Source organism: Ranitomeya imitator, chromosome 1 (assembly GCF_032444005.1).
Source record: "Ranitomeya imitator isolate aRanImi1 chromosome 1, aRanImi1.pri, whole genome shotgun sequence".
In the NCBI taxonomy this organism is placed as follows: domain Eukaryota; kingdom Metazoa; phylum Chordata; class Amphibia; order Anura; family Dendrobatidae; genus Ranitomeya; species Ranitomeya imitator.
Genome location: NC_091282.1, coordinates 250,516,020 through 250,542,043, shown reverse-complemented (window position 1 = coordinate 250,542,043; position 26,024 = coordinate 250,516,020).

The following is a 26,024-nucleotide window of genomic DNA, read 5'->3' as shown; positions in this document are numbered from 1 at the left end:
TAACAGTACAGGAAGCCAAAAGTACTAATGATTCTCAATAGAGGGAAAAAAGAAGTTCTGAGACCATTTTTTTTTCTTTGCACTGGGTTTTGCCTTTTTTTTCCCCTAGACATTTGGGTGGTTCAGTACACAGGTGTAGCGATGGACATTAGAAGTCTGTCTTCATTTGTGGATCAGCTCTCGGCAAGAGTACAAAAGATTCAAGACACTATTGACCAGAAAGCTATGTTGGAACCAAGAATTCCTATTCCTGATTTGTTTTTTGGAGATAGAACTAAGTTTCTGAGTTTCAAAAATAATTGTAAATTGTTTCTGGCCTTGAAACCTCGCTCCTCTGGTGATCCAGTTCAACAGGTTTTGATTGTTATTTCTTTTTTGCGCGGCGACCCTCAGGACTGGGCATTTTCTCTTGCGCCAGGAGATCCTGCATTGAGTAATATCGATGCGTTTTTCCTGGCGCTCGGATTGCTGTACGATGAACCTAATTCAGTGGATCAGGCAGAGAAAAATTTGCTGGCTCTTTGTCAGGGTCAGGATGAGATAGAGGTATATTGTCAGAAATTTAGAAAGTGGTCCGTGCTCACTCAATGGAATGAATCTGCGCTGGCAGCTATGTTCAGAAAGGGTCTCTCTGAAGCCCTAAAGGATGTCATGGTGGGATTTCCTATGCCTGCTGGTTTGAATGAGTCTATGTCTTTGGCCATTCAGATCGGTCGACGCTTGCGTGAGCGTAAATCTGTGCACCATTTGGCGGTATTACCTGAGCTTAAACCTGAGCCTATGCAGTGCGATAGGACTTTGACCAGAGTTAAACGGCAAGAACACAGACGTCTGAATGGGCTGTGTTTCTACTGTGGTGATTCCACTCATGCTATCTCTGATTGTCCTAAGCGCACTAAGCGGTTCGCTAGGTCTGCCACCATTGGTACGGTACAGTCAAAATTTCTTCTGTCCGTTACCTTGATCTGCTCTTTGTCTTCGTATTCTGTCATGGCATTTGTGGATTCAGGAGCTGCCCTGAATTTGATGGACTTGGAGTATGCTAAGCGTTGTGGGTTTCTCTTAGAGCCCTTGCAGTGTCCTATTCCATTGAGAGGAATTGATGCCAAGCCTTTGGCCAAGAATAAGCCTCAATACTGGACCCAGCTGACCATGTGCATGGCTCCTCCACATCAGGAGGTTATTCGCTTTCTGGTGTTGCATAGTCTGCATGATGTGGTCGTGTTGGGGTTGCCATGGCTACAAGCCCATAATCCAGTATTAGATTGGAAATCCATGTCGGTGTCCAGCTGGGGTTGTCAGGGGGTACATGGTGATGTTCCATTTCTGTCAATTTCGTCATCCACCCCTTCTGAGGTTCCAGAGTTCTTGTCTGATTACCGGGATGTATTTGATGAGCCCAAGTCCGATGCCCTACCTCCGCATAGGGATTGTGATTGTGCTATCAATTTGATTCCTGGTAGTAAATTCCCAAAAGGTCGACTGTTTAATTTATCCGTGCCTGAGCACGCCGCTATGCGCAGTTATGTGAAGGAGAAGGGGCATATTCGCCCGTCATCGTCACCATTGGGAGCAGGGTTCTTTTTTGTAGCCAAGAAGGATGGTTCGCTGAGACCTTGTATAGATTACCGCCTTCTAAATAAGATCACGGTTAAATTTCAGTACCCCTTGCCATTGTTATCTGATTTGTTTGCTCGGATTAAGGGGGCTAGTTGGTTCACCAAGATAGATCTTCGTGGTGCGTATAATCTGGTGCGAATCAGGCGAGGAGATGAATGGAAAACTGCATTTAATACGCCCGAGGGTCATTTTGAGTATCTAGTGATGCCATTCGGACTTGCCAATGCTCCATCAGTGTTTCAGTCCTTTATGCATGACATCTTCCGAGAGTACCTGGATAAATTCCTGATTGTGTACTTGGATGACATTTTGATCTTCTCGGATGATTGGGAGTCTCATGTGAAGCAGGTCAGAACAGTTTTTCAGGTCCTGCGTGCTAATTCTTTGTTTGTGAAGGGATCAAAGTGTCTCTTTGGTGTGCAGAAGGTTTCATTTTTGGGGTTCATCTTTTCCCCTTCTACTATCGAGATGGATCCTGTTATGGTCCAAGCCATCCATGATTGGACTCAGCCGACATCTCTGAAAAGTCTGCAAAAGTTCCTGGGCTTTGCTAATTTTTATCGTCGCTTCATCTGCAATTTTTCTAGTATTGCCAAACCATTGACCGATTTGACCAAGAAGGGTGCTGATTTGGTCAGTTGGTCTTCTGCTGCTGTGGAAGCTTTTCAAGACTTGAAGCGTCGTTTTTCTTCTGCCCCTGTGTTGTGTCAACCAGATGTTTCTCTTCCGTTCCAGGTCGAGGTTGATGCTTCTGAGATTGGAGCGGGGGCTGTTTTGTCGCAGAGAGGTTCTGATTGCTCAGTGATGAAACCATGCGCTTTTTTTTCCAGGAAGTTTTCGCCTGCTGAGCGAAATTATGATGTGGGCAACCGAGAGTTGCTGGCCATGAAGTGGGCATTCGAGGAGTGGCGTCATTGGCTTGAAGGAGCTAAGCATCGCGTGGTGGTATTGACTGATCATAAGAACTTGACTTATCTTGAGTCTGCTAAGCGGTTGAATCCTAGACAGGCTCGTTGGTCGCTGTTTTTTGCCCGTTTTGACTTTGTGATTTCGTACCTTCCGGGCTCTAAAAATGTGAAGGTGGATGCTCTGTCTAGGAGTTTTGTGCCTGACTCTCCGGGTTTGTCTGAGCCGGCGGCTATCCTCAAGGAAGGAGTAATTGTGTCTGCCATCTCCCCTGATTTGCGGCGGGTGCTGCAAAAATTTCAGGCTAATAAACCTGATCGTTGTCCAGCGGAGAGACTGTTTGTCCCTGATAGGTGGACCAATAAAGTTATCTCTGAGGTTCATTGTTCGGTGTTGGCTGGTCATCCTGGAATCTTTGGTACCAGAGAGTTGGTGGCTAGATCCTTTTGGTGGCCGTCTCTGTCGCGGGATGTGCATGTTTTTGTGCAGTCCTGTGGGATTTATGCTCGGGCTAAGCCCTGCTGTTCTCGTGCCAGTGGGTTGCTTTTGCCCTTGCCGGTCCCGAAGAGGCCTTGAACACATATCTCTATGGATTTTATTTCTGATCTTCCCGTTTCTCAAAAGATGTCAGTCATTTGGGTGGTCTGTGATCGCTTTTCTAAGATGGTCCATCTGGTACCCTTGTCTAAATTGCCTTCCTCCTCTGATTTGGTGCCATTGTTCTTCCAGCATGTGGTTCGTTTACATGGCATTCCGGAGAATATCGTTTCTGACAGAGGTTCCCAGTTTGTTTCAAGGTTTTGGCGAGCCTTTTGTGGTAGGATGGGCATTGACTTGTCTTTTTCCTCGGCTTTCCATCCTCAGACTAATGGCCAGACCGAACGAACCAATCAGACCTTGGAAACATATCTGAGATGCTTTGTTACTGCCGATCAGGATGACTGGGTGTCCTTTTTGCCTTTGGCTGAGTTCGCCCCTAATAATCGGGCCAGCTTGGCTACCTTGGTTTCGCCATTTTTCTGCAATTCTGGGTTCCATCCTCGTTTCTCTTCAGGACAGGTTGAGTCTTCGGACTGTCCTGGTGTGGATACTGTGGTGGACAGGTTGCAGCAGATTTGGACTCATGTAGTGGACAATTTGACCTTGTCCCAGGAGAAGGCTCAACGTTTCGCTAATCGCAGACGCCGTGTGGGTCCCCGACTTCGTGTTGGGGATCTGGTTTGGTTATCTTCTCGTCATATTCCTATGAAGGTTTCCTCTCCTAAGTTTAAACCTCGTTTCATTGGTCCGTATAGGATTTCTGAGGTTCTTAATCCTGTGTCTTTTCGTCTGACCCTTCCAGATTCTTTTTCCATACATAACGTATTCCATAGGTCATTGTTGCGGAGATACGTGGCACCTATGGTTCCATCTGTTGATCCTCCTGCCCCGGTTTTGGTGGAGGGGGAATTGGAGTATATTGTGGAGAAGATTTTGGATTCTCGTGTTTCTAGACGGAAACTCCAGTATCTGGTTAAATGGAAGGGTTATGCTCAGGAAGATAATTCCTGGGTTTTTGCCTCTGATGTCCATGCTCCCGATCATGTTCGTGCCTTTCATGTGGCTCATCCTGGTCGGCCTGGGGGCTCTGGTGAGGGTTCGGTGACCCCTCCTCAAGGGGGGGGACTGTTGTGAATTCTGTGGCAGAGCTCCCTCCTGTGGTCACAAGTGGTACTTCGGCTGATTCTCTCTGTGAGCTTCTGTTGGTGGAGGGAAGTGGTACTGCGGCTTCTGAGTTTCCTCCCTCAGGTGATCTGGTGAGGTCGTTAGGGGCTTCTCTACTTAACTCCACCTAATATAGACAGTAGAGCAGAGTATGTAGACGGCACTAGGCTAAAAATGCATCAATTCTTCATATGAAGGAGGCACAGGATCTCCATGGGATTCGTACAGCAAGCACAAAAGAAGCAGGATACGGGGGTGCTCCACAAGAAAAAAACAAGTCCAGTCCTAATAATAAAGAAAAATATGTGGCACTCACCCAGAAGAACTGCTGAATTAATGTCCTTTATTCATCATACGATAAAACAAAACACTTTTGGAGAGGCGGCTGGGATCGGGTAGTGGTGCGGGGAGAAGGAAGGAGGACGACGATCGTTTCGCGCAAATGCGCTTCAACGGGTCCAGGTGCACAAATTAAAAACGTCATATCCTTTATAGGGAACCGACTGACGTAACACTTGCAGGTGTGTGAATTAAAAACACAGATAATTAAGTGCAAAAACAATATTAACAAGCACAGATAAATCACAACATTATCAAGCATATATGAAGAAAAGATCTTATCTCATTGATCTTACAAAAAAATCGACATGTCTAATTTATCATTGAGACCAATAGGTCCCTGGGCATTAGTATCCATTATCCATTTTGCCTCCCGCTGCAGTAAGATTTTATTGCGATCTCCGCCCTGCACGGGGCATTTTACCACTTCTAAACCAGCGAACCGTAAAACATTGGGGTTCGCATTATGGTGATCGTGTATGTGTTTAATAAACCGAGGACACCCTTTACCAGATAATACTGAGTTATAGTGCTCTTTAAATCTGGTGACCATCGGACGTATAGTTTTGCCGATATAATAAAAAAGACATGGGCAGAGGATCAAATAGACTACGTATTGGGTTTTACATGTGATCAAATGCCGAATGAAATGGCGAACGGGACCTACACGGATGGGATTATCCAAAAGTCTTAGATGACAAAACTTACAGTTTCCACATTTGTGGTTACCTGTTGGCTGTGAGCGTGTAAGCCAATTACTAGCCGTCGGAGCTAATCTATTCTTCACTAACAAGTCTCCCAGATTTCTCGTTCGCTTATAACCAAATCTTGGACGACTCGTGGCAAGTGCTGCCAGATCTCTGTCGTTTTGTAAAATGTGCCAGTTTTTATTTATGGCCGCATAGATATTTTTATCGATTGGGCTATGCGTAAAGGTAAACGTGAATCTTTTATGTTGTTCATCATCTTTTCCATGAAGTTGTTGTTTACGCTTACGAGTTTTTAATAATTCATTTTGGGTGAGCTGTTTCACTCGCTGTTCAGCTGCAGTTAAGATATAAGGAGGATATTTTCTTTTTAAGAAATCATTTTTTAATTCCGCTAATTGGTGTACAAAATTTGTCTCATTATTGTTAATTTTTCTATAACGTACCATTTGACTATACGGGAGGCTATTTTTAATGTGTTGTGGATGCGCGCTAGAAAAATGCAACAAACTGTTTGTTGCAGTTGATTTTTTATGTACTTGCGTACTCAATACTCCGTCCGTAATATTAAGCTTAACATCCAAAAATTCAAGAGTATTGCCCCCGTAACAAGCTGAAAATTGCATGTTCTCGTTATTTACCACATTTAAGTGCTCCACGAACAAATCAAAGTCATTATGGGACCCATCCCAGACGATAAAAATGTTGTCTGTGAATCTTAGAAATAAACGAATAAATTTCAAAAAAGGATTCGTAATAGAGGTAATATATTTTTCTTCGAACGCCGCCAAAAATAAATTAGCAAAAACGCAAGCAACGGGCGTACCCATTGCGGTTCCGGTACGTTGAAGGAACCACTTTTCGCCAAATTTAAACGCATTATGGGATAAAATAAACCGCAAACTTTCGACGATAAACGCAACAAAATCCTGATCCTTATTCGTTGGTTTAGAAGTGGTAAAATGCCCCGTGCAGGGCGGAGATCGCAATAAAATCTTACTGCAGCGGGAGGCAAAATGGATAATGGATACTAATGCCCAGGGACCTATTGGTCTCAATGATAAATTAGACATGTCGATTTTTTTGTAAGATCAATGAGATAAGATCTTTTCTTCATATATGCTTGATAATGTTGTGATTTATCTGTGCTTGTTAATATTGTTTTTGTACTTAATTATCTGTGTTTTTAATTCACACACCTGCAAGTGTTACGTCAGTCGGTTCCCTATAAAGGATATGACGTTTTTAATTTGTGCACCTGGTCCCGTTGAAGCGCATTTGCGCGAAACGATCGTCGTCCTCCTTCCTTCTCCCCGCACCACTACCCGATCCCAGCCGCCTCTCCAAAAGTGTTTTGTTTTATCGTATGATGAATAAAGGACATTAATTCAGCAGTTCTTCTGGGTGAGTGCCACATATTTTTCTTTATTATTAGAACTCCACCTAATGCTTTGATCCTTGCTTCCTGTCAATGTTCCAGTGTTGGACTTGCTTTTCCCTGGATCATTCCTGTGGCCTGCTGCTCTGCATAGCTAAGTTCTTCTTTGCTATTTGTTTGCTATTTTTTCTGTCCAGCTTGTCTAATTTGTTGCTGGAAGCTCTGGGACGCAAAGGGTGTACCTCCGTGCCGTTAGTTCGGTACGGAGGGTCTTTTTGCCCCCTTTGCGTGGTTTTCTTTAGGGTTTTGTGTAGACCGCAAAGTTACCTTTTCTATCCTCGATCTGTTAAGAAAGTCGGGCCTCACTTTGCTGAATCTATTTCATCTCTACGTTTGTCTTTTCATCTTAACTCACAGTCCTTATATGTGGGGGGCTGCCTTTTCCTTTGGGGTATTTCTCTGAGGCAAGGTAGGCTTATTTTCTTTCTTCAGGCTAGTTAGTTTCTCAGGCGTACATGTTAGGTATATCCACACTGCCCCCCGAAGAAGCCCGCAACGCGAAACGCGCATCGGGGCACGTTGTATGCACAGTGACTGCGCTATCGCCTTTGGATATGGGTAAGTTCTGTCTCTAATCGCTGCTGTCCTATGTAAATTGCACTTTGGCACAAGCACTTCTTTAGGATGGTATGAATACTACTTTACTTACTCATGTGTGGCCATATGCGGTGTCCAAGACCTAGGTTCTTAATTAGACCTCTACATATATTTAGGTATACACTGGCCTTACATTTTACTGTTATGGGTACAGGGCCTTTATGCTAGCATTTTCAATCTGTTCCCTGGCCCATTTTTTAGTGGCGATTCCTTGCAGCCACTGTGCATACTATTTTTTGCTCTTTTATCCCTTTCCAGACACTCGTCCCTTGTATTTTGTATATAGACTGGGCCTCCGTGTGCTATTGTCCTTGTATGTAATGTGTATGTTTAATAAAATTTGTTACTTTTTATTAGTTTTGTGGTTGGCCCTGTGTCATTATGAGTCTTTAGCTCCCTTTTTCAATATAGGTATTATGCTCTCATTAGGAGTGACTCTTATTGCGTAATGCAACTCTAGATGTTATGAGGATATCCGTAATGTCAGTTCTTGTTAATCAACTTATTGTTCTGTGTACTTTCACAGCTCTTTTTTCTGGCTCCATGGATCATAAGGCACGTGAAAAAACGTGGCAGACCAAACTGGACGAGGTCTTTGGGGAGGAGCATTCTGTGGTTTTTAATTCTAAGGAAGCAGATGATGTAGCCATACGGTTAAAAAATCTTCTTAACAAAAAGACTCGGCTATGGTGGAATAAGGCGTTCCTGGAACGCTATGTGGCCAAAGGATTAATACCACGTGGCCTGCGTGTCCAGGTGTTCCCATCCTTCACAATCGATAATGATGATTTTAGAAAACAATGGGAGGACTTAGCCACCAATTGTTCAAGAGGATTCATGGAGCTGCTAATTAAATCTAATGAGACCTCTTTGAAGGATGTGGAAGAGAGCATTAGTGCGCTGCAAATTACATTACAATCGCAATTATCAGCTGAGTCTCTTATTAAATTTAATAAAGAATTGGAGATTGAGTTCAATAAATGGGAGAAGGACATTGTGTCTTTTAAAACAAAGAAATATCAAAGCGATTTGAGTGATTTGAAAAGTAATCAAGTGTATAGGTGGAAAAGGAAACCTAGACTGTCTACGGTGAAGCCACATCGCAACTCTTTCTCCTCCACTTCATCGATAGATGAGGAGCTGCCATGTGACAGTAATACGTCTTTTCACCGTAATGAACGCCTGGGCCTTGGCAAACATGTTTCTAAGAAGGGACACTTCCAGAATAAGAGGAAATTGACACCACCTCAATCATTGGAAAAGAAATCCAAAATTAATACTACTCTGGAGGTAATTAACCTTTCGAAACATGTTTTGTCAGGACCTCAGAAGGAAGTACTTAGTTTGGGCTTGACTTTTGTGCCAACTAATAATTTTAACTTTTTCACAGCCATGAAAGACGTACAACTGTTCCTACGCAAGGTCATCCTACGTAGGCTTCACAATAGATCTATGGAAACAAATGATTTCAATACACCTATGGAGCAAGAAGCCCTATCCGCACTAGAGGAGCTCGAACGTGAGAGCGCTTCAACTGTTACAGGTACATTCCCCACCTCCGTCGTCCCTAGGTCAACTGCGTTTCCCCCCCTGTCGCTTTACCCACAGGTTGAGATCTTCAACAAATTGGTTCTGGATGATTTCAGAACAATCTCTGAAAATAGGAGGGGTGACAACCTGACATGGGTACAGCGTAAGGCCCTCAGGGAACTAAAATCTATGAGGGACATTGTGATTAAACCGGCAGACAAGGGGGAAAACGTGGTCCTATGGCCGACGGAGATGTACGAGAGGGAATCCTTTCGGCAGCTGAGAGACAAGGAGGCATACATTATGTTTCCTCAGAACCCGACAATCAAATTTGCGGCCATCTTGGAGGAAATTTTGGATAGGGCCTTTATGCAGGGGATTATTCCTAAAAAAATTCTAGATGGCCTTACTACTAGAAATCCGGTAGTCCCTACCTTCTATCTTTTACCCAAGATCCATAAGGATTCGTTGGCTCCCCCGGGGTGTCCGATTGTCTCTGGCATTGGGGGGTTGTGCGATACAGTGTGTAAATTCATTGAATACTATCTTCATCCACTGGTTGAAACGCTGCCCTCCTATGTCAGGGACACGACGGACGTCCTGGGGAAAATTAATGGACTCTCCCTCGAATCCGATATGCTGTTGGCGGCGATCGATGTGGAATCACTGTATACAAGTATAGGGCATATTGATGGCCTGAGGGCCGTAGCCTTTTTTCTTGAAAACAGTAATTTGGATGCCGACCTGTGCTCCTTGATCCTGGAGCTCCTGGAATTTATATTGACCCACAATTATTTCACCTTTAAGGACCGATTCTATCTCCAACAGAGCGGCACTGCGATGGGCGCGGCCTGTGCGCCCTCGTACGCAAATCTCTTTCTCGGATTTTGGGAGAGGGAGATTTTTGGGGAGGGCATACGGGCCGCTTCCCATGCGCAGTGCTGGTATCGTTACATTGACGATATTTTTGTGGTGTGGCAGGGTACCGAGCCTGGTTTTCGTGATCTCATCCGAGAACTAAATTTAAATCCATATAACATCAAGTTAACATATAAGATTGATGCCAAAGAAATTGATTTTCTGGATATAAAAATTTTGGTAGATAGTGTGGGTAATATCCAAAGCGATGTCTTCCGTAAGGCGACTTCGGTGAACTCACTCTTACATGCTACGTCAGCGCATTTATCCTCAACAATTGGGGCAGTCCCAATTGGTCAATTCTTGAGGATGAAAAGAATTTGTTCTTCGGATGCGTTCTTTGAAGACCAGGCTCGGGACCTTTCCAGGAGATTCCGGGATCGGGGGTACAGTAATAGGAGCATCAAGAGGGGGTACTCCCGTGCAAAAAGGGAGGTACGTGATGGGTTACTCTGTAGAGCACCGCCCAGGGCTAAGAAGGACGCCCCTTTGAGATTTATTTCAACATATAACAACCATTGGGACACGATGCGTCAGGTATTACAAAAACACTGGGCGGTTCTCAGAACAGAGCCCATTTTAAGGCGTATCATTCCAGATCGACCGTTGCTGACGGCTAGGCGAGGGAGGAACCTGAAAGACATCCTGGTCAGGAGCCACTATGTGGCTACCCCCCTAACATCTTTGGTACTTCTAAGCAGAGATGGGGTTGCTACCCTTGTGGCTCCTGTCTGGCATGTCGCAATATAGATCGGGCCACATCCTTCAGCACATCAGATGGAGGTAGGGACTATCGGATTGTTCATTACATCTCCTGTAGTACCACGTTTGTGGTGTATTACGCTGTCTGCCCCTGTAATCTCATATATGTGGGGCTTACCTCGCGTGAATTGAGAATAAGGACCAGGGAACACGTCAGAGACATCATGGCGGCAAAAACTTGCACTGATCCCTCTACTCTCAAGACTATCCCTGGACACTTCAGGCTGCGCCACAACTGTGACCCCACTGGTTTACGGATCAGGAGTATTGATAAAGTGCATATGGGCACACGTGGGGGTGACTCCAAACAGGTTCTGGCGCAGCTTGAGTGTCGATGGATAGTCTCACTGAACACAGTGTCTCCTCATGGTTTGAACGAAAAGTTGTCCTTTGCTCCATTTCTCTAGCTCTACCTGGCTACCTCTGTTGCTTCCCTTTATGTATGGTATGTGTTTTTTTTGTGTGTGCATTTTTTATTTTTTACTTACTTTATATTCTTTTGTTATAGTGCCTGCCATATGAGATTGCCTTTGTTTCCATATATGTAATCCATACAGTGTGAAATTTCCATCTGAAACGTATCCATGCTATGGAGAGGATCATTACACCAGTACACCGGATCAATTATTGGACTTGATATTATATCCATCTCCTGTGTTTGTTTTCTGACAAATGTTTGAGACTTAGTAAAGCTCTTTGGATCCTACAGTATATGGACACCTGAAGGTTCCTTGTTTCCATTAGTTTAGCAGGCATTTTTTCTATATATTTTTTCTCTTTTTTCTTTTGTTTTTTATTTATTTCCATGTACTTTCTCCATTGTATGTGCCCACCTTTTTATCTATACATATTGTACCATATTCTATATACCTGAGATATGTATGTCCTGTATTTTTTGTATTGGGATACATCGTCGCTTGGTTACCTTTGGGCGTCTGTGCGCCGCCAGACGCGCATGCGCCGTGGTGTCCTGGGTACGCCGGCATCTCCGAAGTCGTCCTTTTGGCTTCGGTGCAGGCCAGTGACGTCATAGGAAGTTTTTCCTTTGACCTGCGCCGGAAGCTGGGCCCACTCCACATGCGCGTCTGGGCACGTTGTATGCAGTGACTGCGCTATCGCCTTTGGATATGGGTAAGTTCTGTCTCTAATCGCTACTGTCCTATGCAAATTGCACTTTGGCACAAGCACTTCTTTAGGATGGTATGAATACTACTTTACTTACTCATGTGTGGCCATATGCGGTGTCCAAGACCTAGGTTCTTAATTAGACCTCTACATATATTTAGGTATACACTGGCCTTACATTTTACTGTTATGGGTACAGGGCCTTTATGCTAGCATTTTCAATCTGTTCCCTGGCCCATTTTTTAGTGGCGATTCCTTGCAGCCACTGTGCATACTATTTTTTGCTCTTTTATCCCTTTCCAGACACTCGTCCCTTGTATTTTGTATATAGACTGGGCCTCCGTGTGCTATTGTCCTTGTATGTAATGTGTATGTTTAATAAAATTTGTTACTTTTTATTAGTTTTGTGGTTGGCCCTGTGTCATTATGAGTCTTTAGCTCCCTTTTTCAATATAGGTATTATGCTCTCATTAGGAGTGACTCTTATTGCGTAATGCAACTCTAGATGTTATGAGGATATCCGTAATGTCAGTTCTTGTTAATCTAGTTAGTTTCTCAGGCTGTGCCGAGTTGCATAGGCAGAGTTAGGCGCAATCCACGGCTGCCTCTAGTGTTGTTTGGAGAGGATTAGGGATTGCGGTCTGCAGAGTTCCCACGTCTCAGAGCTCGTTCTATGATTTTGGGTTATTGTCAGATCACTGTATGTGCTCTGACCGCTATGTCCATTGTAGTACTGAATTGCCTTTCATAACACTAACCCTAACCCTTAGGGTTAGGGTTAGGATCCCTAGAGTTAGGGTTAGGGTTGGGGGGTGGCTTTTCAGTGTGTATTCTTGTGTTTTTCTATAAAAACGCATGCGTTTAAAAACGCATGCAAATGCATGTGCTTAAAAACGCATGCGTTTACATAGACATCAATAGGTTGGTTTTTTTTTTGCCGCAAAAAAACGCATGCGTTGCAAAAACGCATCAAAACGCAAGCAAAAAAAGCATGCGTTTTTAATTTTAAGTATAGGGAAAAAAACGCATGCGTTTTTTTGCGCAAAAACGCAAAAAAAAAAAACGCAAATGTGAAACCAGCCTAACAAACTTTGTGAAAATCAACTTTTGTGTCAGTCAAAAGACTTTTCTCAGAATAATTTCCTCTAGTAAGGGGGAACTGTTTACTTCCATGTACATAGCAGCCGAATGGGATGTAGGGTTTATATTGATTTCTATGACTTTTTCATGGCTACAGTAATGTATTCAAAGATATGGATGTTAATAATATGCCTGTGAAATTCTGTGTGAATTAATTTCATTGTCTGCTGTGATCTTTTGTTTGCCTACCTATATTAAAAAAAAATACTTGCAACAGCTATAAAAAATCCCTTTTGTTTGTGCTTTATATCAGGGGAAGCCTACCAACAACTATTTTATGATTGTCTCGGAAATTCTGCGTTTATAAAGTGTATAATAAGACCAATGATATTTGTGTTTTCTTGTAGCGGGGGGCTCACAAGGGACTTACATGTTTTAGTACAGCTACAAGTTTGTTTACACGGGAAGAAGAAAGGCATCATCCCACAGAGATGGAGTAATGCCAAATTCTACAATGCAATCTCATCAATCTTCCTGATCTCCAAAGGGGCTTGCTGTTGACTAGTCTACGATCAATGTTTTATTTTATTAATGTTTCTGTATTCTATCTCCAAGTGAGTAATGCAGCTGCATAAGGTTCCCAGCTGTCCACTGTGTTTCATGGACAGAGAAAGGAACAGCAGGGGAAAGAATAGCTATGTAAGTGGAGGATGGGGGGGCTGGGAGCACTTAAAAATGTCTGCTTTTCTGGTGGCGACTGCTGTACATCAGTGGTCACCTAGAAACATTTTTGTTTAATATAGAAACTGCCAGATATCAGTTTCCTGTTTCACACACTTAAAATGTAATCCAACATGACAATTATGGTGTCATTTCTCTTATCTCTTCATATTTCTCAAAGTGCTGGTCTTATGTAGGATGTTGCCGTGTGTTTGCAACTCTCGTATGTGATGTAATTCAGTCCCTAGTTGTGAGCACCTTAACATATGGTACCCAATTGAATGTGCCATATATTGTCTAATCTACTATATACTTGTCTAAGGGTCACTTCCGTCTTTCTGCCTGTCCTTCTGTCTTTCTGTCTGTCGCGGATATTCATTGGTCGCGGCCTCTGTCTGTCATGGAAATCCAAGTCACTGATTGGTTGTGGCAAAACGCCCACGACCATTGCCCCGACCAATCGGCGACGGGCACAGTCTGGCGGCAAAATGGCCGCTCCTTCCTCCCCGCAGTCAGTGCCCGCTCCATACTCCCCTCCAGTTAGCCCTCACACAGGGTTAATGCCAGCGTTAATGGACCGCGGTGTAACGCACTCCATTAACGCAGCTATTAACCCTGTGTGACCAACTTTTTACTATTGCTGCTGTGTATGCAGCATCAATAGTAAAAATATTTAATGTTACAAATAATAATAATTTAAAAAAAACGTTATTCTCACCCTCCGACGTCGCACCCTCTCCTCGGCAGTGCAAGCGGCAGGTTGCGGTGGCAAGGATGCTATGCGAGAAGGACCTGCCATGACGTCACAGTCATGTGACCGCGATGTCATCACAGGTCCTGCGCTCATACCAACCCTGGGACCGGAAGCTGCCGCGTGCACCGTACACAAGCGCTAGGACTACAATGGGCCCTCGGAAGGTGAGTATATGTTTATTTTTTATTTTAAGTCTTTTTTAACCTGTTACATACATGGCTTGGCAATATACTACGTGGCTGGCCAATATACTACGTGACTGGGCAGTATACTACGTGTCTGTGCTGTATACTGTTGCAGAGTGCGTCTTCTTGCAGTCACCGCTGTACTTAGGAAAGCTTCAATCAGCAAGATATCTTGAGTAAACAGTATTTACTTCATACTGGATAAACATGAGATACAATTCAGTGTCACACAGTCCGTGCACTGAAGACAACACATTCATGAAGAAAAGCAAAACCGAAAGTAAGAAAACAACCAACCACTGAGAGCTTCCCTCCCCACATTACAGCAAGTATATAACTTCACACTATCGCCATCTGCTGTCTGGTTAGTATAAAGTCCTTCTTTCACTTATAAGTCCCAATCTGTTGCATATGCCAACACCCTTTCTCAACAGTAAGGACTTATTCAATCAAACCCAACTTTTTTATTAGTCTCTGATGTTTATCAGCATTCAACGCCTTCGTGAAAATGTCTGCTGTCATTTCTTCAGTAGGACAGTACTCTAACTTCAAGACTCCTTGTTCCTGATGATCTCTCAAGAAATGATATTTCACATCAATATGCTTGGTTCTTGGATTGACTCTTTCCATCTGAGCAAGAACAAGACATCCTTGATTGTCCTCTTTTAGTTTTGTTGGTGCCAACTGTGGTTGTCCTAATTCTGTCAACAATTGTCTTAACCACAGTACTTCTTGACTCGCGTGTGCTGCGGCAACATATTCTGCTTCTGTTGAAGATAGTGTCACAATTGACTGTTTCTTACTTGTCCAACTTATTGGTCCACCTGAGAGGAAAAAAATATGTCTACTGGTAGATCTTCTGTCAGTTGGATCTCCAGCCCAATCTGCAACAACATATCCTGTTAAAATGCAATCATCGCTTGTGGGTAATTTCAGCTTAACATTGCTAGTTCCTTTCAAATAACGTATTACTCTCTTCACGGCATTCCAATCAGCTTTATTTGGTTTTGATACCTTTCTACTCAGGATTCCTACTGCTGCTGCGATGTCTGGTCTTGTAACGGTCGCTAGATACAGTAGTTTTCCTATTGCTGTTCTGTATTCTTCATTATTTGGTAGCATATTTTGTTCACTGTTCATCTCTTTGAGATAATTAGTTTCCATTGGAGACTTTACTGTTTTTGCATCCTTTAATCCAAATTTTTCTGTTATGTCTTGAATCATGTGATTTTGATTCAGTAGGAAACTTCCATCTTCTTCTCTTTCTACTTGTATTCCTAGATATTGTTTTACATTTCCCAAGTCTTTGATTTCGAAATGTTGCTTCAGGATTTTTAGAATGTTTTCGTTATCCCTTTCTTGTTCAAAACAAATCAAAATGTCGTCTACATATATGAGTATGTAAATCCATCTATTAATCAGCCTTTTTGTGTATAAGCATGGATCAGCTTTGCTTCTTTGAAATTTTTCATTTGTAAGTACTTCCGTGATTTTGTCATTCCACGCTTTAGCTGCTTGCTTTAAACCATATATGCTTTTCTGTAGTCTACAAACTTTGTTTGGATTTCTTTCATCTTTGAATCCTGGAGGTTGTTCCATATAAATGTCTTCTGTTAAATCTCCATTCAGAAAAGCTGTCTTTACATCCAGATGTCTCAGTTGCATCTGTTTCATTGCTGCAACTGTAAGTAAAGTTCTTATTGTAGTGTGTTTGACAACTGGAGCAAATGTTTCATCATAGTCTTCTCCATATTTTTGAGAATACCCTTTAGCTACGAGTCTTGCTCGGTATCTTTCAGCTGTGCCATCTGTTTGGTATTTAACTTTAAAAATCCATTTACATCCTATGGTTTTTCTTCCTTCTGGTAAATCTGTTAATGTCCATCTATTTGAATCTTGCATGGATTTAATTTCTGTTTCTGTTGCTTCTATCCATTTATTAGCTTCTTCCACTGGAAGTTTAGATATTTCCTCCCAAGAAGTAGGCTCATAGATTTTTCTTGTGCTTGTCTTGTATGAGAGATGTTTTGGTGGTTTTCCTTTGTTCTCTCTCATTGAACGTCTTGGTTCTGTGTCTGTTTGTAGTTGTGATTCTTCACTTTCAGTATTTTCTTCTTCATTAACTTCTGCTTCTTTCTCATCAGATATTTCTTCAGTTGTGTCATTATTGGTTTTCTCATTTTTTGTTTCAACTGAAATCATAATATCTTCATTCAAATCTTCAATGAATGTCACACTGTTACTCACCGTAACTCTGTCTGTTTTGGGATCTAGGATTCTGTATCCTTTGCAATTTTCACTATATCCAACAAATATTCCTTCCATGGATCTGTTTTGAAGTTTGGAACGTTTTTCTGTTGGAATGAATATGAAAACTTTACATCCAAAAACTTTTAAATGCTTGACACTTGGTTTCATACCTTGCCACAGTTCATATGGAGTTTTCGTCAGTTTTCTGGAAAAAAGTCGGTTCTGTAGATAAGTAGCTGTCATTGCTGCCTCACCCCAATATTTCTCTGGTAGTTTGGAATCCGTCAGCATACATCTTATCATCTCTGTTAGAGTTCTGTTTTTCCTTTCTGCTACTCCATTTTGTTCAGGTGTGTATGGAACAGTTTTCTGGTGTTCTATTCCATTTTGTCTTAAGTAGTCTTCTATTTTGTGACCTGTAAATTCACCTCCATTATCACTTCTGATGACAATTGGCTTCCTTTGAAATTTGTTACTTGATCTTGTTACATAGTCTACAAGTTTATCAAAAACTTCACTTTTGTTCTTAATTAAGTATGTGACTGTGTATCTTGAGTAATCGTCTATAAAAGTCAACATGTATCTATTGCCTCCTGATGTAGTCACTTTCATGGGTCCACATACGTCAGTATGCACCAAATCAAGTGGTCTTTCGCTTTTCATCTCACTTTCTTTTGGAATAGATATCCTTGTGGCTTTGGATTTTATACAACAATCACATCTTATGGTAATTGAGCAATCTGATATCTTTAAATCTTTTGTCAATTCTTTTCTCTGTAGTTCCCTTATACTGTCAGGGTGTCTATGTCCTAGACGTCTATGCCACATGTGAATACAGTTTTTGTGATCATGTGTACATACCTTCATCTGTTCCTTTGGTGTGTCAAAATGATATAATTGTTCATCTGCCTTGACTTTGGTTATCACCTTGTTTCCTGCAATAATTGCACACTCATTGTCTTTGAATTTCACTGTAAGTCCTTTTGCTGTTAAACGTTTCACAGATAATAATCCGCCTTCCAATTTTGGAACATACAACACATCTTGTACAAGTATCTTTGAATCTTGCCCGAACTTGTTTGAACAATTTAGCATACCTTGTCCGATACCTTCTGCGGTTATTTTGCTTCCATCTGCGAGATAAATGGCTTCTTTCTTATCTAAATCAAGATCAGTAAAGAAATTCTTGTCACTTGTCATATGACTCGTTGCTCCTGAATCAATAAACCAACCAAGTGATGATTTCTTGTCTGTTACTTTAAATGTGCCATTCCAATTATTCTCACATGAATCGGAAATTGTGTTTTTTACTTTCTCTGTATGCTTTTTATGTTGTAATTTTTGTTGTTCTGCTTTCCATATGGTACAGTCTTTCTTTAAATGACCTTTTTTCTTACATCTGAAGCATTCTCTTGTCTCTTTATTATAGGGTTTGTGGAATTCTGTAGCTTTAAGAGCGTTTTCACTGTCCTTTTCAGTAGAAGAATCATTTCTTTGTTCTTTTCTTCTCTGATATTCATCTATTAGTCTTGTTTTCACAAAATCTAATGTAATGTCAGTTTCTGGTCTCGTCTCAAGGGCATTTATCAAGGCTGTATATGAATCTGGTAAACTGCACAACAATATAGCTGCTACATGACTTTCTTTAATATCTTCACCAATAGATCTTAGCTGTGATATCACTTCCATCATTGAGAATATGTGCTTCTGCATATCGTCATTTGCACTCAATCTCATTCTGTACAGCTTTCTTAATAAAAACAACTTGTGATTCAAGCTAGGTCTTTCATACAGTTTTCTTAATGCTTCCCACATTCCCTTAGCTGTTTCTTCATTTCTTATATGTATTAATTGAGCATCTTCCACTAATAAGCTAATGGTGGCTCTCGCTTGTATATCCTTCTTATCCCATGTCTGATTATCTTGATCTGGTCTTGCTGTAACAATTACTTCCCATAGATCATCCTTAGATAACAACATCTCTACTTTGAATTTCCATAACTGATAATTTTCACTATTCAGTTTAGCTACTGTAAATTTCAGTTCTGTGTTACTCATCATCTTTATATAGTCTTACTTGTTTAGAGAGTTGTACTGAAGATATTCTCCTGTATGTCCTGTGAATTCTCTGCAATTATATCCAGCTCCTGGGATGCTGAATTCCTCTGTCACTCTGTATCTGGATTTAGTTCCTTCTGTTTACAGAGCTTATCTGTGTGCTCCGTTCCTTCTGCCTGAGCTTGTAGTGCAGACCTGTAGTGTCTGGGGTGCCTGGAGTGATCTGGGGTTATCTGGGCCCATAACCTGTTGCAGAGTCCGTCTTCTTGCAGTCACCGCTGTACTTAGGAAAGCTTCAATCAGCAAGATATCTTGAGTAAACAGTATTTACTTCATACTGGATAAACATCAGATACAATTCAGTGTCACACAGTCCGTGCACTGAAGACAACACATTCATGAAGAAAAGCAAAACCGAAAGAAAACAACCAACCACTGAGAGCTTCCCTCCCCACATTACAGCAAGTATATAACTTTACACACTATTGCCATCTGCTGTCTGGTTAGTATAAAGTCCTCCTTTCACTTATAATAAGTCCCAATCTGTTGCATATGCCAACATATACTACGTGGCTCTGTGCTGTATACTACGTCGCTGTGCAATATACTACGTGGCTGAGCAATATACTACGTGACTGGGCAATATACTACGTGGCTGGGCAATATACTACGTGACTGGGCAATATACTACGTGACTGGGCAATATACTACGTGGCTGGGCAATATACTAAGTGGCTGGGCAATATACTACGTGGCTGGGCAATATACTATGTGGGCTGTGCAATATACTACGTGGACATACATATTCTAGAATACCCGATGCGTTAGAATCGGGCCACCATCTAGTAGCAATATAATTGTCTAAATAATATAGCCAACTATAGAGACTGTCTGTCACCAGGAACTACAAAAAAATACACTAGTCAACAATACTTTTGCTGACAATTCTAGTAGAGAATTTTTAGGATAGCTGCTGTTTTGATCCAGAATACGGCACCAATTTTGCCCACTTGACTTTAATTTTTAAAGTAATATATGCTCCTTTAAAAACATAAAAAAATATTGGTCAGTTGACGCTCACCCATGGAAATGTTTCAAATCATGCAAAATTAAAGAAATTAACCCCTTTACCCCCAAGGGTGGTTTGCACGTTAATGACCAGGCCAATTTTTACAATTCTGACCACTGTCCTTTTATGAGGTTATAACTCTGGAACGCTTCAACGGATCCCGGTGCTTCTGACACTGTTTTCTCGTGACATATTGTACTTCATGATAGTGGTAAAATTTCTTTGATATTACCTGCGTTTATTTGTGAAAAAAAACGGAAATTTGGCGAAAAGTTTGAACATTTCGCAATTTTCCAACTTTGAATTTTTATGCAATTAAATCACAGAGATATGTCACACAAACTACTTAATGAGTAACATTTCCCACATGTCTACTTTATATCAGCACATATATGATAGAAAATAACCAAGTGTGACACCATTCTAAAAACTGCACCCCTCAAGGTGCTCAAAACCAGATTCAAGAAGTTTATTAACCCTTCAGGTGTTTTGCAGGAAATTTTGGAATGTTTAAATAAAAATGAACATTTAACTTTTTTCACAAAAAAATTACTTCAGCTCCAATTTGTTTTATTTTACCAAGGGTAACAGGAGAAAATGGACGCGAAAAGTTGTTGTACAATTTGTCCTGAGTACGCTGATACCCCACATGTGGGGGTAAACCACTGTTTGGGCGCATGGCAGAGCTCGGAAGCGAAGGAGCGCCATTTGACTTTTCAATGCAAAATTGACTGGAATTGAGATGGGACGACATGTTGCTTTTGGAGAGCCCCTGATGTGCCTAAACATTGAAACCCCCCACAAGTGACACCATTTTGAAAAGTAGACCCCCAAAGGAACTTATCTAGATGTGTGGTGAGCACTTTGACCCATTAAGTGATTCACAGAAGTTTTTAATGCAGAGCAGTAAAAATAAAAAATCATATTTTTTTTCACAAAAATGATCTTTTCGCCCCCAATTTTTTATTTTCCCAAGGGTAAGAGAAGAAATTGGGCCCCAAAAGTTATTGTACAATTTGTTCTGAGTACGCTGATACCCCACATGTGGGGGTAAACCACTGTTTGAGCGCATGGGAGAGCTAATGGGAGAGTAAAGTAGACCCCCTAAGGAACTCATCTAGATGTGTTGTGAGAGCTTTGAACCCCCAAGTGTTTCACTACAGTTTATAACGCAGAGCCGTGAAAATAAAAATTCTTTTTTTTCCCACAAAAATTATTTTTTAGCCCCCAGTTTTGTATTTTCCCAAGGGTAACAGGAGAAATTGGACCCAAAAGTTGCTGTCCAATTTGTCCTGAATACGCTGATACCCCATATGTGGGGGGAACCACCGTTTGGGTGCATGGGAGGGCTCGGAAGGGAAGGAGCATCATTTGGAATGCAGAATTAGATGGATTGGTCTGCAGGCGTCACATTGTGTTTGCAGAGCCCCTAATGTACCAAAACAGCAGAAACCCCCCACAAGTGACCCCATATTGGAAACTAGACCCCCCAATTAACTTATCTAGATGTGTTGTGAGAACTTTGAACCCCCAAGGGTTTCACTACAGTTTATAACGCAGAGCCGTGAAAATAAAAAATCTTTTTTTTTAAACAAAAATTATTTTTTAGCCCCCAGTTTTGTATTTTCCTAAGGGTAACAGGAGAAATTGGATGCCAAAAGTTGTTGTCCAATGTGTCCTGAGTATGCTGATACCCTATATGTTGGGGTAAACCCCTGTTTGGGCGCATGGGAGAGCTCGGAAGAGAAGGAGCACTGTTTTACTTTTTCAACGCAGAATTGGCTGTAATTGAGATCGGACGCCATGTTGCGTTTGGAGAGCCCCTGATGTGCCTAAACAGTGGAAACCCCCCAATTAGAACCGAAACCCTAATCCAAACACACCCCTAACCCTAACCCAACGGTAACCCTAACCACACCCCTAACCCTGACAAACCCCTAACCAGGGGTGGATTAAGGGTAGCCAGGGCCCCGACACTGGTTCAGACACTGTGGGCCCCCTGGTCATTTGACGGGGTCATGTGACGGGGTCATGCGATGGGGTCATCATATACCTGAACCAGATTATTCCAGAAATATAGTTGCTGTGTGAAACTATAACCTGTCAAACATCCATTGATCTAGTCAATTTACCCTTCAGTTCGGTATATAGTATACAGTGTGTATAGTGTCAGTGTGTAGGTAACACTGACTCACCAGTGACATCTCGAGGTGAAGTCCTTCATCTTTCATCCAGCACAGACCGCCATCACTTCATCCAGCCAGGACTCATCTCTGCAGGAAATAACACAGTTATCTCGAGCTCCGCTTGTAGAACACATTACTTAATTTTTCCCAACTTCTACATTACACCACATGAAGAAAAAGAGGAGACATAGTGTCACTCTACACAGTAACAGGACCCTTCCCCCCCCCATTTAAAACAGTGTCTTCAAAAAATAAAATAAATACATCACTGCAGTAGTAATATCCCTTAATTAGCCCCTTATGGTAATAATAATATCCCCCATCCTGGCCCCATGTATCTCATTCTTGGCTCCAGCCATATGTTCTCCCATCCTGCCCTCATGAGTATCCATCCTGCCCCATCAGTCTCCATGGTATCCATCCTGCCCCATGATCCTGCACAATCTGTCTCCAATCCTGCCCCATGTCTTTCATTCTGCCCCGTGTCTCCAATCATGCCCCATATCTACATTCTGCCCATGTCTCCAGTCCTGCCCCAAGTGTGTCCAGCATCTCTGCCCCCAGTGTCCAGCATCTCTGCCCCCAGTGTCCAGCATCTCTGCCCCCAGTGTCCAGCATCTCTGCCCCCAATGTGTCCAGCATCTCTGCCCATATGTGTCCAGCATCTCTGCCCCAATGTGTCCAGCATCCTGCCCCCAATGTGTCCAGCATTCTGCCCCCAATGTGTCCAGCATTCTGCCCCAATGTGTCCAGCATCCTGCCCCCAATGTGTCCAGCATTCTGCCCCCAATGTGTCCAGCATCCTGCCCCCAATGTGTCCAGCATCCTGCCCCCAGTGTGTCCAGCATCCTGCCCCCAATGTGTCCAGCATTTTGCCCCCAAAATGTCCAGCATGTTGCCCCCAGTGTCTCCAGCATATTGCCCCAGTGTCTCCAGCTTATTGCCCCCAGTGTGTCCAGCAATCTGGCCCAGTGTGTCCAGCAATCTACCCCAGTGTGTCCAGCATATTGCCCCAGTGTGTCCAGCAATCTGCCCCAGTGTGTCCAGCATATTGCCCCGGGCCCCCCGGATTGCCGTTCGCAAAAAAAAAGAGAATTCTCACCTGACCAGCACTCCAGCGGCGAGCTCCCTCCAGCAGTGCGGACTCGCCGGCGACTGACAATGACATCAGATGCCGGCGACGTGTGTGCAGCGCCCCAGAGATCTGGTCGTTGCAGTATGACACTCTGCCGCTAAGGGGAGTGATGGTACGTCTGATGGCACTGAAGGAGTTCTGACCAGGTATCACAAACACACATGACACTTCACACTCCGGCCACCAGGGGGAGTGGTTCTATCTAGTAGGCCACTCTTTACACTCTGGTAAAACTGGGGGTTGGACAGGAAGTTAGACAGAAAGAGCCCGGGAGAGTTCGGGAGAGGACCTGTCAGGGGTGGGATCCTGACAGCGGTCTAGAAAGAGAACAGATCATTACGGAGCCGCGCCTGCACTACCTTGCGGTGGTATTCTAAGAAAGGACACGAAGCGAAGTTGATTGTGGAGAAGTGAGAAGCGGGATCACAGTGTAAAGGAGATAGAGCCAGTAGGAGTCATGCCGTGAGACCGAGGCAACATCCTTCTGAGGCGCATAGCGGTGGACGGAGCACCGAGAAAGTAAGAGACTTTACGCATTACTTCAACACGGCAGGACAGTTAATTATAGGTTAGCTGTCTCACCTAAATCACCTAAGCAGACAAGGGAGGCAACTGTGGGAGAGGGGCATCTCTAGGGTCCCATAATAACTCCAGGCCTACCCGCCATATGGGTGCGTCCTAACCATATCATCTGGGGGACGAAGAGAGAGAGAAAGAACGAACGAACACAGACACAACAATTGTGAGGACACTCCCGTGGTGCTCAGCAGGGAAGGACTACAACACACAGGCGCTAGTGGGTAGGCACTGATTTCCACCTGCAAAGGAAGCTCTGGATGTGCCTTCGGACCGGCCGGTCTCAGCCACCCCTGTTAGCAGTGCTCTGGATTGCGGATCCCAAAGCCTTCAGTAAAGAGGTAAAGAGACTACAACCCTGTCGTTATTCATCGCGCCTCGCACCACGCATCACACCATCAACTTTCATTGGGCGCCCCTTAGCAGGGTCACGGACCGGGTCTAGCCACCGTGACGACCCCAATACAGAGGCTGAGGGGCCCGGTATCGAGAACCCGTGGCCCTGTGTCTGGGGGCGCTTCATGTGCGCTGCGCCTGCGGCCGACTTCAGCTGCCAGCCTCCAATTGGCTGGCGGCTATTGTTAACTATTGACGTGCGGGCGCCGTGGATTGCGCCTAACACTCCCTATGCAACTCGGCACAGCCTGAGAAACTAGCTAGCCTGAAGATAGAAAATAAGCCTACCTTGCCTCAGAGAAATACCCCAAAGGAAAAGGCAGCCCCCACATATAATGACTGTGAGTTAAGATGAAAAGACAAACGTAGAGATGAAATAGATTTAGCAAAGTGAGGCCCGACTTACTAAACAGAGCGAGGATAGGAAAGGTAACTTTGCGGTCAACACAAAACCCTACAAACAACCACGCAAAGGGGGCAAAAAGACCCTCCGTACCGAACTAACGGCACGGAGGTACACCCTCTGCGTCCCAGAGCTTCCAGCAAGCAAGAAAAAACAAAAAGACAAGCTGGACAGAAAAATACAGCAAACAAAATAGCTAAGCGGAACTTAGCTATGCAGAGCAGCAGGCCACAGGAACGATCCAGGAGGAAACAGGTCCAATACTAGAACATTGACTGGAGGCCAGGATCAAAGCACTAGGTGGAGTTAAATAGAGCCGCACCTAACGACTTCACCACATCACCTGAGGAAGGAAACTCAGAAGCCGCAGTACCACTCTCCTCCACCAACGGAAGCTCACAGAGAGAATCAGCCGAAGTACCACTTGTGACCACAGGAGGGAGCTCTGCCACAGAATTCACAACAGGGCCCCCTCTGCCCACCGGGCCAGTACGCAAGTCATGGCAGTAATGCCCTGATGGCGGCGGGCAATCTGAGTGGTAGCCCAGGGCCCCCCTACACCACTGGGCCCTGGGCTACCACCCAGATTGACCCTATTATAAGCTGCCCCTAACCCTAATCCCAACCCTATTCCCAACCATAAATGTAATCCAAACCCTAACCCTAACTTTATCCCCAACCCTAACCCTAACTTTAGCACCAACACTAACTGTAGCCTTAACCCTAGCCCCAAACCTAACCCTAACACTAACCCTAGCCCTATCCCTAACCCTAATGGGAAAATGGAAATAAATACATGTTTTTAATTTTTTTATGTTTCCCTAACTAAGGTGGTAATGAAGGGGGGTTTGATTTACTTTTATAGTGGGTCTTTTAGCAAATTTTTATGAAAGACACTTTTTTCTTGCAAAAAATATTTTTTGCGTTACCACATTTTGAGAGCTATAATTTTTCCACATTTGGGTCCACAGAGTCATGTGAGGTCTTGTTTTTTGCGGGACGAGTTGACGTTTTTATTGGTAACATTTCCGGGGACGTGACATTTTTTGATCACCTTTTATTCCGATTTTTGTGTGGCAGAATGACCAAAAACCAGCGAGTCGTGAATTTCTTTTGGGGGAGGCGTTTATACCGTTCCGTGTTTGGTAAAATCGATAAAGCAGTTTTAATCTTCGGGTCAGTACGATTACAGCGATACCTCTTTTTTTATGTTTTGGCACTTTTATACGATAAAAACTATTTTATAGAAAAAATTATTTTTGCATCACTTTATTCTGAGGACTATAACTTTTTTATTTTTTCTTTGACGCTGTATGGGGGCTAGTTTTTTGAGGGACAAGATGTTGTTTTCAGCGGTACCATGCTTATTAATATCCGTTTTTTTGATTGCGTGTTATTCCACTTTTTGTTTGGCGGTATGATAATAAAGCGTTGTTTTTTGCCTCGTTTTTTTTTTTGGTAAGCCACCTCCCTGCAGGACACGGATGCAGCCCTGTGGCCATTTTGGATCCGGGCCTGCTGCAGGGAGGAGGAGGTAAGAGACCCTCGCAGTAACGCGATCACATC